This window comes from Micropterus salmoides, unplaced genomic scaffold (assembly GCF_014851395.1).
Source record: "Micropterus salmoides isolate LMB-PRFRI ecotype aquatic unplaced genomic scaffold, ASM1485139v1 Ms_hic_scaffold_2, whole genome shotgun sequence".
Classification (NCBI taxonomy): Eukaryota; Metazoa; Chordata; class Actinopteri; order Centrarchiformes; family Centrarchidae; genus Micropterus; species Micropterus salmoides.
The window spans coordinates 25,601,992-25,616,595 of NW_024041150.1; positions in this window are offsets into that span (position 1 = coordinate 25,601,992).

Consider the following 14,604-nt stretch of genomic DNA (forward strand, 5'->3'; position numbering starts at 1 on the left):
GCTGAGAGCGCCCTCCTGCAGGCAGGAGGTGACCAGGGGAACCAGCTTCCCGTGTGGACTCACAGGATCATAAAATGGTCTGTGGCTACAACGGGAGTAACCAGTTTTCCCCGAACGGTATTCCAGCCTCGTCTCTAGCATCAGGAGTCAAAACCCATCATTATAAAACCGATTAACAACTGCAAACCTGATAGATTAATTGATTTTTTATTAATTAGTTACTAACATTTATAATTGCATATAAACAGCCTACTGTGAGTACAGAATTGATGGCTTTTAGAAGGTTAAAGCTATAACCATTCATTAACATGTATCACCACAATTTTACAGCTAGTTAGAAAGTGAGAAACACGTGACCCTTTATTAAAAAGATTTGCAGACTTGAGCCTTAATTAGATGTTGGTCCAGTTGCTGTCCAGCCCTTTTCCAGATGGATATAAACCGTCCAGGGATTTTTCACAACCTGGCAACCCAAAAATAATACCAAAGCATTAATTAACGAGTTATTAACCATTATTAAAGTTATGTTACAGTTTATTAATCCTTTACAACGGTTGCTTTTTTATAATTTTATATCTAACAAATTTATTGGCCATTTGTTTAAGTTGCTGTTCTATGATAAACTTGTTTTTTTCTACAAAGATGTGCCAAAGACTCATTCAAGATTCATTCTTGTGCACTGTGCATTAAGATTATAAGAAGAAATAATAATTAAATTAGAAATCCACTGATTTCAAATTTGCCTGAACGTGTCACAACCTGGCTCAACAGTAAGTGACAAAAGCGGGAAACCACACAGTCTGAAAATAATAATAGATATTTTAATAAGTTAATTAAGCAAAATATACAATTGTAGGTGTCTGTCAGATCAGTATTATGTGTGAGTGAACCAAACAGAACAGAATCAGTCGGCAGGCCAGGAGAAGAGGGAGTCAGATCATCAAACAGACTCCTGTAGAGCCACTTGGGCCCCGCCTGCTCAGGTGTGTTGCATCTCACACCAGATATCAAATGTGGGGCCGTCACACAAGTAATCCCTCACATAAGGCCTTAAATGTACAGTTCTGTTTGGGGTGGGGGTTAAGTAGTTTTCCTAAACTAAATGGTGCTCTGGGGCCTACGGAGGGCGCTGTCAGTCAATCAGCCGGTCTGTGTGACCTGTCTTCAAAAACTATTGGCCAGAGCGCCATGAACTTTGGTGTGAATAGACTCCTGTTCAGTCAAAGTTTCACATTGACTTGTTGTGTTGTTGTTGACCCCCTGATCTCTTACATCAGATCACCATTTTGCCACATTTTTAGGTCTTTTCATTATATTTCTTAGATTCAACTTTATTTTCATTGCAGGTACTGAGACAACAAAATCGCTCATCTAATCAGAAGAGCAAAAAGCAGTAAACACAGAATTGCAGAGTTCAGCAAGGTTACAACTGAGGGGAAGAAGCTGTTCCTGAGCCCATGGGTCCTGAACGGAGACTCCTGTAGCGCCTCCATTATGTATATTGGTGAACAACATAATTATAATGGACATATTGCCATGACATTTACTGAGCACATTTATGGATTATCCTTTCCCATTTGAAGAACTGCATGAGCTCAGCAGGCTGAAATTCCACCTTTGCACACAGAATAACTTAATTTACCTGGAAGATCACCGTGAAATATGCTGAGAACAGTCTCACCTATAAGGGAATGAACCCCTTTGACTTAGATGTGGCCTTTTCATCTGGATAATCTTTACATGTTGCTTGCTTGCTCCATCTGGTCCGTTCTTTTTTTATACAGTTTATGGGTCTATCCAACACTTCAGTTTTGTGGTGTGTAATAAACATCGCAGCCTCTAGGGACCCCAGAAAGGTTTTGGTCTTGGTATGTCTTTGGGATTGTATGAGAAATAGTCTGCTTTACAACCTCACCACATGGACTGTATTCACTCGCCATATAAGGATGCTTGAGGCCTTTCACATTAGGTGCCTACAGTGTATCCTGTGAATGACCTGGCGTGACCCCATACTGAAAAACTCCCCAAAAAAGACAGAAAATGTGCAACAAGGACCAACTGAATATGGGTGCAGCCTGAACCCCTGCTAACGGGAGGACTCAGAGAAAGAAGCTCCTTAAGAGACATGAAGCCAGAACTGCACCTACACCCCGTATGCAACAGACAGTGGACGGTCATCATCGGATCCAATGGACTACCATAGTGTAAAAGGAGTAATAGTATATCTTTTTTATTGCCCAACAACACTTTGTTCTCATTAGCCTTTCATTTCATTTTCAGTGCATACAAAATACAAATACTGAATATTCTTGGAGGAGTTTTACGATCCTAACTCTTTGAGCTGCTACAGAGCTAAACTATTTTGCATGATTTATGAGATTATTTGTATTCATAATGAAGCTGACACACACTGTAGGCCTGTATGTGTCCATGTGGGTTACTGTGTGTGGGTGGAGGAGCTGTTTTGACATTCTCTGTAAGATTTGTTCAGTTTTGTTCTTTTCAGAAATCATTCAAACTGAAACATTTCACAGAAAGGTGTCAGTACTGGAGGGGTTATATTTAGTCCAAACTGACCGTGATGACGCACAGTGCGGACATGTCATCAAACTGTGAACTTTGGCACCGGAAATAAGAATGATCTCATGAATTTCATGAGTTTCAGAAAGACATAACGGCAAGTCCCCAGCAGCCAGAGTGAAAAGTTTGAGGAAATGAGAACGCCTTTAAAGAGCTATGTAATGCACTGCAGAAGAATGAATCTCTCACAACACTGAACCAAATTGATATAAAGATATAAGATGAATTAAGTTAGTGTCACTTAATGATATAAAAACATTATTCATGTCTTCGAAGCCTATCGAATGAATTTCCCTGATTCAAGCATCCAGTTTGAGAGGTAGAAAAATCACATTTTCTCATAAAAAGAAATAGTACAATAGTAAATCACAATATCTCATTCATGACCTCATTCTACAATGACATCTGCTAAACGATGAGCTTCAGCAGGCATGTCAGTAAACATAAACCCCAAACCCGTCTGAGCATCATTTCACACCCAGTCAATATTAGTCTGTGTTGTTCATCTGGTTCACTGCAACACTGATAGAGAAGTTGAAAACACGAGTTTAATCACCATATGATGACATTATGATCAGTCTTATGACAGTCATTGTTAGGAAGCCAGTCAAAAAAAATTATAGTACATTAGTTTAGTTTAATTAGTGGAAATAAGGCCAGGCGAAGCAGCTTTATAATAGCACATTTCAAACACAGAGGCAATTCAAAGGCAAAGAAAAGCATTAGAATGACATAAAAGCAGAATAAAATCAATTAATAAAATAGAATGAGATGTTAAAAGCTACATAAAATTAAATAGAATAGACCACACAGTTAGAGCACAGAAATAAGTTTTAAGTTCCCCCAAATGCAACAATGGAAATAAAAGTGATGATTTTGATATGCAACTAAAGTTCACAGCTGGTATGATGTTGCTATTAACCTTCTTCAAATAATGCTAAGGAAACAGATCTCAAGAAAAGAGGATGGTTACCTCTTTTCTTGAGATCTATTTCCTCATTTGGTTTATTCAAATCATCACTTTTTCTTTTCTTAAAACTACATGTTCTTGTTATTATAATGGTATTACATATAAATAGTTTATGTAAAGGCGCGTGGTGTATGCATAGAGTTTGCATGTTCTCCCAGTTCTGGTTCTCTGTGAGAGGTGATACTTCCTCCCACTGTTCAAAGACATGCGGACGGGTGACCCTAAATTGTCCTTAGATGTGAGCGTGACTGGTTGTTTGTCTATGTGTGGCCCTGTCTAGGGTGTATCCCGCCTCCTGGGATCCCCTGTGACCCTGTACGCAGGAAAAGCAGTTGACGATGGATGGTTTATGTAGAAAATATACAATATATATAATCATGACTTTCTTTATCTTGATCTCTCTATGAGAGATGTGACTTTATCCAATATGCCATATGTCATATTGATAAATGACGCATTTGTTGTTTAATTATTTTGTCAATGTACTTTATCTTATGTTTGCTATGTTAAATGTGGGGGTAAGAGCAGAGCGAGTTATTGTATTGTATGTCTATGTTTGTATTTTGTTTATGTCGATGTATATGTACTGTGTGGTTAACGTTTGTGTATGTACATACATATATGTTGCAGGACCCCCTCGAAAATGAGATGATACATCTCAAGGAGTTATCCTGAAATAAATAAAATTCAAAAATTCAATTTGGGGAATGCACATTATACCCCGAGGCCAGGGAAAAGAAAGTCAAACTGTGTTGTGAGAGTCAAATTGTGAAGCTGGGGCAGTGATGCCCGGGTTAAAGCCAAACCTTTGTGTGTTACACAAAACCAAAACCTTTAGGATTCTTTCCCACCATTTCTTAGTGTACAAAGCAATGGAACAGGAACCGTATTACAATACATATTTCACATAATTTTACAGCGCAGCAGTGTTTATGAGCTACTTCTTGATGTATTTTCATGGCTGTATCTCTTCCCAAAGCCAAGCAGCTGTAGTTTAGGTTAATCTTTGTGGGATCCTTTGGTTAAAGAACATTGTAATGATTCTCAGTGAAACCAGATGACACAAAAATTACAGCTGGTCTCGCCATGTGTGACGTCTGGTTTGAACTAATAATTGATTAAAGATCCAGCCAAGCAGTCAAGCAGCCACAGAGGGGGTTATCGACAAGTCTCACATGAAGATTTTTTCAATGTTTTAATGTTTAGAATGACTTATAACGTGCTTATAACAAGGCCTACCTCGCTGCCTTTGGGTATTTACTTGTTGATTCTACACAAGTCACAGTATAATTAGACAAATGTGGTTGCTCGGGGCTAAAATACATTTATGAGAGATCTGTCACAGTACATGGCATTCTGCAGAGTGGAGGGTGGGGAGGAAATGAGCAGGGAAAGGGGGGATTTTTAGCCAGCTTTCTGCTGAAAAAATAAGGCTATTAATAGCTCTAGCAACACGGTGTGGTTCTTTAAGACTGACTAACGGCTCCTTTCATACGACGCAAGCAGAGAAACCAGAGCTCTGCCACCGTTTTCATCAGCAGCTTCTCTGGTACTGCTGGTGACGTGCGTAAGACCCCCCCCCCGACAGCTTTTACAGACGCACTTGAGGACTCACAGGCAACTAGAGGCAGCAACATTGTAGACAATATTAGTCATTGGCTTGGGATTGTGAGTAAGAAAGAGCCTCTCACTGACAAATGCTACAAAAGCCTTGGGAAAAACGATGGCTGGTATTTTTGACGTCATATCCATTTACTTACAGAACAGTATTGTTGTGAACAGAAAAACTTTTAACAAGGTTATATTTTTCTGTGATATTTGGCGGTGGCATCGCTGGGACTCATTTCATGGGTCCCCTGAGCTGTTAGATGTTAAATGTTTAAAGAGTAGAAACAACCAGTGACCCCAGGTTACATTCCTGATGATGTGTTAAAGTGTGTTATATGGCATGTCACAATCCAAAACAATTTGTCAAATCCATTCTTAAACCTTTACCATACAAGAATAGTTCTAGGCTATACAAATTAGGAAATACTCTCATTGGCTTTCTTGCTGAGAGCCAGATGAGACGACTGATACCAGTCGAACGATAAAATAAATCAGGTCAATGAGCTGTAGATATAGCCTACCTATAGAAATGCGTTCTGAGGAAGGATATTACATTTTTGGACCAGCTGGTCAAATGAAGCTCCTTAGTTAAGAGTAGTAAGGCTATAGTTTACTCTGTGATATTTCAAAAAACAATTTCATGCAGCATTAATGACCCAATGCTGCCTAGTGAAAAATGTATACAGTAAATCAAGTGTAAATGTAGTGGATTAACTGTTCCTTCATGGGTAGAGAAAGTTCTCCTCCTTCATAAGATAAACAAAAAATTTAAACCCCACTGGATTATCAGAGAAATGCTTTGTCACAGTGCTGAACAACAGGCTTGTTTTTCCTCATGGCATAATAATGTTGCCATGTGCAGTATTATGTCTGTGATGCAGACTCATTCTAAGCGCTAAAAGCCAAGGTCGCGTCACTTCTATTCAGCACTAATGAATAGACCACTTATTTCGTAACGCTGACATTATCCACACCTCTGAATAAATAAAAAATATGCCATTCTGTGTGCCAACGTTAGAAAGTCAATTCACAGACCTTACTTTACTGCCAAGTTTTGCTAGCGTCACTAAAACAACCTGCTGTTGAGTTCATTGCAAAAAGGCAAATTTTTAGCATTTATATAGGAATGATTCTCCCCCAAGCTTTTTGAGCCATATAAAGTGTACTTAGTTCAAAAGATTTTGATCTGGCTACTTTTGATTTTGTCAAGCTATTGTTTCGCTCGCTGTCTGTTTGTGAAAGTTGTTCCAGTACACTGCCACAGGGATTAAGCAGGAACATACTTGTTAATGTCAGCTCCTTCAGGCCTGGACAGGAAACCGCCTCCTCTTCCTGTTTAGTCTAGATTCTGATTGGTCCCTGGGCTTGAGAGCATTTCCACAACAAAGCGGTCAACACCGCATCGATCAATTTCTAAAAAAGGGCTAAAATTGCAAAAACAAAGGCAGTCGAAGGGACTGAAAACAAAAGAGGAATTGCTGCTGAAACCTTCCTCTCTTCCTCCGTCAGCTTCCATAAATTCCATTTTGGGGCATTATGATTTTGATTTCAAAATAAGTGTCCATAATTAGCTCCTTCACCACATTTGTGTGTCTGCACAAGAATAGAAAGCACAGCCCAGCGCAGGGAAAGCATGATGTGATAAGAGCTATTCAAGTGGCTTGACGCCTTCTACTCTGCTTATCATGATTAGCTCACTCTGGGAATACAGGGGCCACAAGAAAAAACATTAAAGTCACATTTTTGATTTATTCTAGGATGTTACATAATTGGTCGGTCTCTCTTTGGTATAAAGTTTCCTGCTGAAAATGGATGCAATAATCATACATTTCAACAAAGTCTTTATCAGAATTCCTTTCAAATTTATGATGTAAGGAATTCCCCTTGACAAACCTTTCCTCCTGTCTTGCCTGTTCATTTTATACTTAAACCCCACCAGTTAGCTCTGTCTGACAAAGAAAAAAAAGAAGGAAATTAGCTCATCAGCAGACTGACGCAACCCTCATGTAAAGATAACTAGAGGAGAAAAAAGCAGACACTGTGTCATCCCCTCTGCTCCACACGGGCCCATTAAAATGCCTTATTAGGACATCTGCATCTGGGTTGTGAGCAGAAGCAGTCAGGCGGGCAGATGTTGCTTTATGTGGTTGGGTTTTTTTTTTTGCTTCTTTTTTGTCAGCCTTTCTCTCATGTGATTCCTGTGAAGGTCGGGTCACTTGGCTACTTGCTCCCCATGGGACTGTTGCCCAGTGGGACGTGCAGTGGAAGATTAAACAATAACACTGCAGGTACATTTTCAGGAAAGATAGACAACTAGCTTTCTGGTAAGGAAGCAACAGACATTTTTCATTCTGGCGCAGCTCCTTGTCAGATTCCAGTTAAATTTTCTTGGATGAAGTATGGCTCCAGGTTGACTTTTGGTAAGCTTCTCGCAAACATCCCATCTGTATTTATCTGGGATAAATTACCCCCTTTCACTCAAACAAAAACGTTTACGGAGCTCATATTTCTTTTTCACTGACAAAACCTCCATTGACCTCCCAGCAGCTTCCCTTTTTGATCCCAGGTCTGTGCAATGCAAAAGGTAAATTTCCCGTTTTGTTTTAGCCTTAAGGGCAGGTCAAAGCTGGAGTCAACACAGTTCAACAGATTCACGTGAAAGTAAACCTGTTGCTGCTGCAAACCTGCATTACTTTCTAATTTTTTTAAAATTATTATAATACTCCTAAAAGCCTCAGGGGCTACTGTGCAAATGTTAAGCTGCCTTGCATATTTGGACACATGCACACAGATTAGCACTTCCTGACGTAGACCCTGTTAAGCTTTGAGACATAAACTTTCTGAATGCGTCCCGGTTTGTTTGTTAATAATATCAGAAGCTGAAGTAAAAAGCAGCACTTACACTGAAAGAGTTGAATAGAAACAAATCATCCTCTGATGCTGCTATAGCATAGCTAAAAAAAAAGAAATTATATGCCCATTTAGATTTGATTTTTTTTGACACGTTTAAAAAAAAAAAACGTTGGGACAGGGTCATGTTTACCACTCAGTTACATTCCCTCTTCTTGTAACAACACTCTGCTAGCTTCTGGGAACTGAGGAGAACAATTGATGTAGTTTTGAAAGTGGAATGTTTTCCCATTTTTGCTCCATAAGTCATTTAGTTAAGTTAGTGACCACATAATGAGGCAAACATTTTCAATGGGTGAAAAGTCAGCCTCTTTCACTACGAAGCCATGCTGCTGTAATACATGCAGAATGTGGTTTGGCATTGTCCTGGAAAAAGATGTCATCTACTTGGCAGCATATGTTGCTCCGTAAACCTATATATATCGTTCAGCATTAATGGTGCCTTCACAAATGTGCAGGATACTCATGCCATGTGCACTAATGCTCCCTCATACCATCATGGATGCTGGCTTTTGAACTGTGCGCTAATAACAAGCCAGATGGTCTCTCTCCTCTTTAGGACACAGGATCCACGATTTCCAAACAGAATTTAAAATTTTGACTCATCAGACCACAAGACAGTTTATCATTTCGCCTCAATCCATTTTAAATGAGCTCGAACCCACAGAAGGCGGGGTCGTTTCTGGATGTGGTTTATGCACAGTTTCATCTTGCCTTTGTGGATGCAACAACAATCTGTGTTTACACACAATGGGTTTTGAAAGTGTTTCTCAGCCCATGAAGTGACGTTCACTACAGAATCGTGTCTTTTGATGTAGTGTCACCTGAGGGCCCAAAGGTTATTATATACATTACAAAATTGTTTTTTGGCCTTGTCCCTTGCGTACAGAGATTTCTTCTGATTCTGTATATATTTTAAAAATATTATGTACTGTATTTTACGTTGAGAAAAAATATTAAATTGGATTTACAATTTTAAAAAAATTATATTATTATTTGCCAGCACCCCTCCCCATCTTTACTTCAGAAAGACTCAGCCTCTCTGGGACGCTCTTTTCATACCCAATCATGTTACTGACTTGTTGATAACTGACCTAATGAATTGGGAGATATTCCACCAGGTGTTTTGTTTTAGCATTTCACAACTTTTCCAGTCTTTTGTTGCCACTGTAGCAACTGTCTTTGTGCTATTTTCAATTAAATATGAGGTGTCAATGTTACGCATTCATCACATTTTGTTTCTATTTACATTTTACACTGTGTTGTAGACAAATAAAATTTAACTCAAGGAATTATTTAGAATTATTACAAATTCTTGGGGGGGGGTTGATTGATTGTTATATGATGATATTTCAATATCCATGCACAGGTCCTAAAAATAGGACATGGGCCTTTTTAAACACATAGACTCTGCGGTGTTTACCTAGTGAACACCCTCGTATGTTCACAGACCACAAACAAACAAAGGGCTGTACATCAAATTCCTGTATTTCCACAAATATTTCCAGCAGCTTGTGAAATACATGTAGCGTAGCTAAACCCCAAACACACAGGAGCACATAAGCTACTGTAGCAACATCCTGAGGAAATCATCTCTCCCTTAAAGCTTTACTGTAACGAGGCATCAAAGCTTGGACTGCAGCCAAAAAAAGGGACGAGCGTGTGAGGTTAGATTTTTAAGTGGCAATAAAGCCCCTGTAAAGGTGTAAAACCTCTCAGACTATGAATTCACAATTTACCACGAGTACTTTAGAATTTTGAGTTTACTGAATGTGATAAACAGCCAGTTCTTCTCTTCCCCCCTCTTTAGTAATTTCCTCAGATTTGATCCTTTGAATTTGGGCGAATAACAGGAAAACCTGACTATAAGGCCAGCATGCACAATGAACCCCTACTGATAACTTCTCTTATGAGTAACTGAGCCATTTCCTTCAATGAAACTAGAGTTCCATTGTACTTGTTCAGGAAGGAGTAACCTGGGAGTGGATAAAGACCGGGATTGAATCTGGTCACTTTCACTGGAAGAGCAGCTATTCTCATGGGTCAAACACATGCAAACAACCCTGGGATTAGTTGTTCACACTCCTGCTTTTACTGTTTCACAAGAATACCAACATCCTGCATTATCTGTATTCTTCAGAACACCATCTGTGTCATACGTCCAACACACTGATAATCAGTATGAACTTGTGATCCACAGCCGTTATGTACATTTATTTTGACATCAACAGAGAGTTTTGTTTTCCACTGTACTTGGCCATGAAAATGCAAAGTCATGCTCACAATCAAAACACATAACAGCTTAAGATTGAGAGATGAATTCGAGCAACACACCTGTGCTGCAATTACAAGACCTGAACTGGATGACATTTAACACACTTGTCTTACCAAGCATGGACAAAAAGAAGAACGCCTGATATCGTGTTCTCTCTTGTGTTAAATATTTGAAGACAGTGTAGAGCGGCCTGTAAATCTACAGTTACTATTCCTGTTTTCATATCTCCACGCCTCATCACACTTCCCCTTACAGGTAGGAGCTCTCCTGGAACAAACTGTATGGGTGTGTGTGGTATTCAAGTAAATAACAAGGCTAGAAATCATGAGGTTGGCAAAATGACACTGCAGTAACAATCGGAGATGATGTTGGCACTGTTACTGTGTAAGTATTGTGCAGACATGCCTTTTCATTACATTTTTTTTATTGTATTTAACCATTAACCTCCGTGAGAATAAAGATATTTTTGAATGATGATAATAAGTTATTATTATATTTATGATGTTACTGCAGTGAAGTTAATATTTTTTTATATGCATGGTTGATATAGACCCTTATCGAGCAGCTTCTGACTGTTATTTTATTTAATCATTTGGTTTCTTGGAAACAATACATTTTTAATTTTAATATTAATATTTTAATAGTGCACAGGCCAAGACGACAATATGAGATTTGCCACCAGATCAGAATTATACAGAAATGCAATTATAAATTGTTAGTACAATCAAACAAAATGTTTCATCCTTGAAACAACACAACAGCCATCTAATGTCAACCTTGTGGTGGCGCTAGAGGAAAGTCAGCAGTGCACCAAAGTCAGGCGGCTTCATCCACTGGGGACTGCGGATGACTGCACAAACCTGTGTCCCAATCCATCAGATAGTTGTTGAGATATTTCAGTCGGAACCAATTGGCGGGCCAACCAGCCAATAGACCGACACAGCCATCGGCACTTACAACTAGCTAAAAAGTGACAGACAGCTCTGGTAATTATCATATGGAGGTAAAAGTTCATGACATTCTTTTTATAGCACAGATTGTAATGCTGCCAGGGGACAAATTGTAATGTGGTTTTTGCTTCAACAGGACTTGGAGGTAGCAAAGCTGCCTTTGCGTGATTTGCAGCAGTTTAGAAAAAGGGAACTGAGCATAAAACATTTCTACCAATGGATGGCAGTTTATACAGCGTCAGTTTAATTCCTGAAATGTCTGTGTTTCTTGGAACAAAGCCCCTGGTCTTTAGGACTCTGGTTCACAAGAGTTTGGGTTCAGTTATTTACTATCTTCAGTGTGAATTTAAAGCTAAGACAGAAACTTGTTCCTGTTAAAGGTTTCATTTTGTTAAGGAGCTCTTTTGTCATGAAGTGTTACAAAGTGCCATTTTCATTCACCCTTCCTCTTGTTGTTGTCAGATATTGTCTCTGTTTCAAAAGTATCACTTAAGATATTTTAATTAATGGCTGCCAATTAGTTTCTGAACAATGGGTGTGTCTGTAATAGTGGCACACCCACGGATGATAATGTCTTGTGGCTGACGGTGGAAAAAAGTCTAAACTCTTTGATTCTGAGGGATTGACATTCAGTATTAATAATTAAGTAGTTTCTGCTCCGGTAATATTAACAGGACTAAGAATTTACATCCATGCTAGCAGGGGTGCTTTGAGAACAATGCTAACATCAGCATGCTAACATGCTCACAATGCTAACGTGCCAATCTTGAGCAAATAAAATGTTATAATAACATAATGTTTACTATCTTAGTTTAGTGTGTTAGTATGCTAACATTTGCTAATTATCACAGTTGAGACTCATACGCTTTGTAGGTAGTAGCCAAGTTAAAATTTTGACACAATGATGGTGAGTCAAGGTTTCACCAGAGTTATTACTCTTCATCTTGATGGGAACATTTAATAGTCGTCGAGCAATTTCACTGAAAAACAAAAAAATGCTTCTTACTGTAAACCTAGCGGCCACTCTCGAAGTCTGAAAGGTTGCATGAGGCAGATGTGCTCGGTTGGCTGCCCTGTTCAGCTTGAAAACGTGGAAACCTCACATTCCAAAGACACACAAAACTCCACCAAGAGATCGGCTACTTTATTACATCTGCCAAAGATGTCGCGTCAAAAAATGTTTGACCGCCAATTACAGGAAAACTGTACAAAGTGAAATCAAAAACTCGTTTGGACCTCTCCAGCTGTTTTATGTGCCAAATTTGGAAAAGTTCAGATGAAATTTGCAAGGAGATGTTTGGCAAACTAAATCACAATTTGGTGCAATTTATAGTTTAATGGGGGGAATAGAAAACTTCATGACAATCCATCTAATAGTTGTTCAGCCATTTCACTGAGAAACAAAACTGTCAAACTCATGGTGACACTGCAGGAAATGTTATCACAGAAGTTATTAGAATACATCAGCTGGGAACCATGAATTTCTTCATAATCGAGGCAAAATCCATCAAGTAGATGTTGATATTTCACTGAGTATGTGAAAAGTTTCATGGGGGGAAATAATTACCATTTCATGGCCATCCATCTGATAGCTGTCAGGTAATTTCACTCTATACCATGAATGTCAATACAAGGTATTGCCTTTCTAGTAGTTTCGACCACTCAACGCGCTTTTACACTACATCTGCATTCACACACATTCATTCACTGAGCCTAAAGTGCCCAAACAGAAACTGGCAGAACAGCCCCCAGGGGCAATTCGGGTCAGTATCTTGCCCAAGATACACCAAGGACACCTTGACATGCAGCCTGGACGTGCCGGGGATTAAACCGCCAACCTTCCGATTAACAGGCAACCCACACTTCCTCCTGAGTCACAGCCGCCCCAAGCACTAAACACTCTCAAACTATCTATACCTCCAGTGCATTATGCCACAACAAGAACTGCAGCTGTGCTCCTGCCTATGCCGCAGTTTGGATGCTGACTCTGTTCTTACTGCCCGTTGTGAGCTCTGCAGGAAGGGGTGGGTGCCTTTCTGAGATGCTCCATTATGTCACCAGTGCCCCAAGAATAGCTCCAGTGTCCTGCTAGGCGCTGAGGCGAGTGTGACGTTCAGAACTTAACTGTTGTTGGGTTAAACCCAGAAGAAACAGGGGCCCTACTGTTTCCCCACATCAGGCACACCCAGCCCCACACACACACATACAGATGCACAGACGCATACACACATGGAACCATTTAAGGTTTTCCCTCTGCCACTGTTCAAAATGCCCCAAGAATATTCACTTGAAGCAGATCTGAACCATTAGAGAGGGGCAGTGACGCAATGTGATGGCAATGAAAGGTAGTGGGTTACAGATGTTTCCTCAGCCCGGTGTTGTACATTATATAAAGTAATGTGAAACTTTCAGTTGGTAGAGCATGGGGTCGCGGGGTTGTGAGACGATGACGACAAAGTACATTGCCACAAATAGCCCGCCTTTTAAACATTTCAACGTGTTAATGCAAACAATTATAACGGTTTATCAAAAGCAATTTAAACAGTGCCTTTCAATTAGTGCTGAAATGACAAGTCGAACAACCAGTTGCTTGACATGAAATTAACAACAAACCAACATTTCAAATATAAGGATTCGCTGCTCTCACCGTGTACTTTCTGTATCACTTTATATCATCTTTGGCTTTGAATTGTTGATTAAACAAAACAAGACATTCGAAAATGTCACCTTGGGGAAACTGGGAGATTATGATGGCCATTTTTCACCAAGTTTTAACAGTTAATAATTAACCGACAGATTAAAATTGAATATAAAAATAGCTGTTTTGTTGCAGCTCTACAGTATTATTGCCTTACTCATTTATGTATGTTGGATTTGCATTTACCGGTGTCAGAAGTCACAATCAAGCTCTTTTCTCCATTTGGTAAATAACAGATGATAAGGCAAAGACTAAAAAAGTTAGAAGACCCGGGCTAGCGGTGGTCCACTGGTCATTCCATGTGTGCAGTCAAACATTTTTCAAAGGTACATTTTACTGTATTTTAAATTGTAGTGGAGATTTCAAAGTTTCCCACATATGTCTGTGTGGGGGAAGTTTGTATAAAGTGTTAAAATATGTCCAATTTTAAGGAACTTAAGTCTTGGGTTTAAATATATCACTCAGTGTAAACATCATATGCGCTTCAATGAATTTACAGTCTGTATGATCACAAAGTGTAGATTTAGATAATGTTAACCATCTTAAAGCCAGTTATGGAGACAAACTATGATAAGGGGAAATGTGTAGGCCATGTAGCCTACTTAAAGAAGTG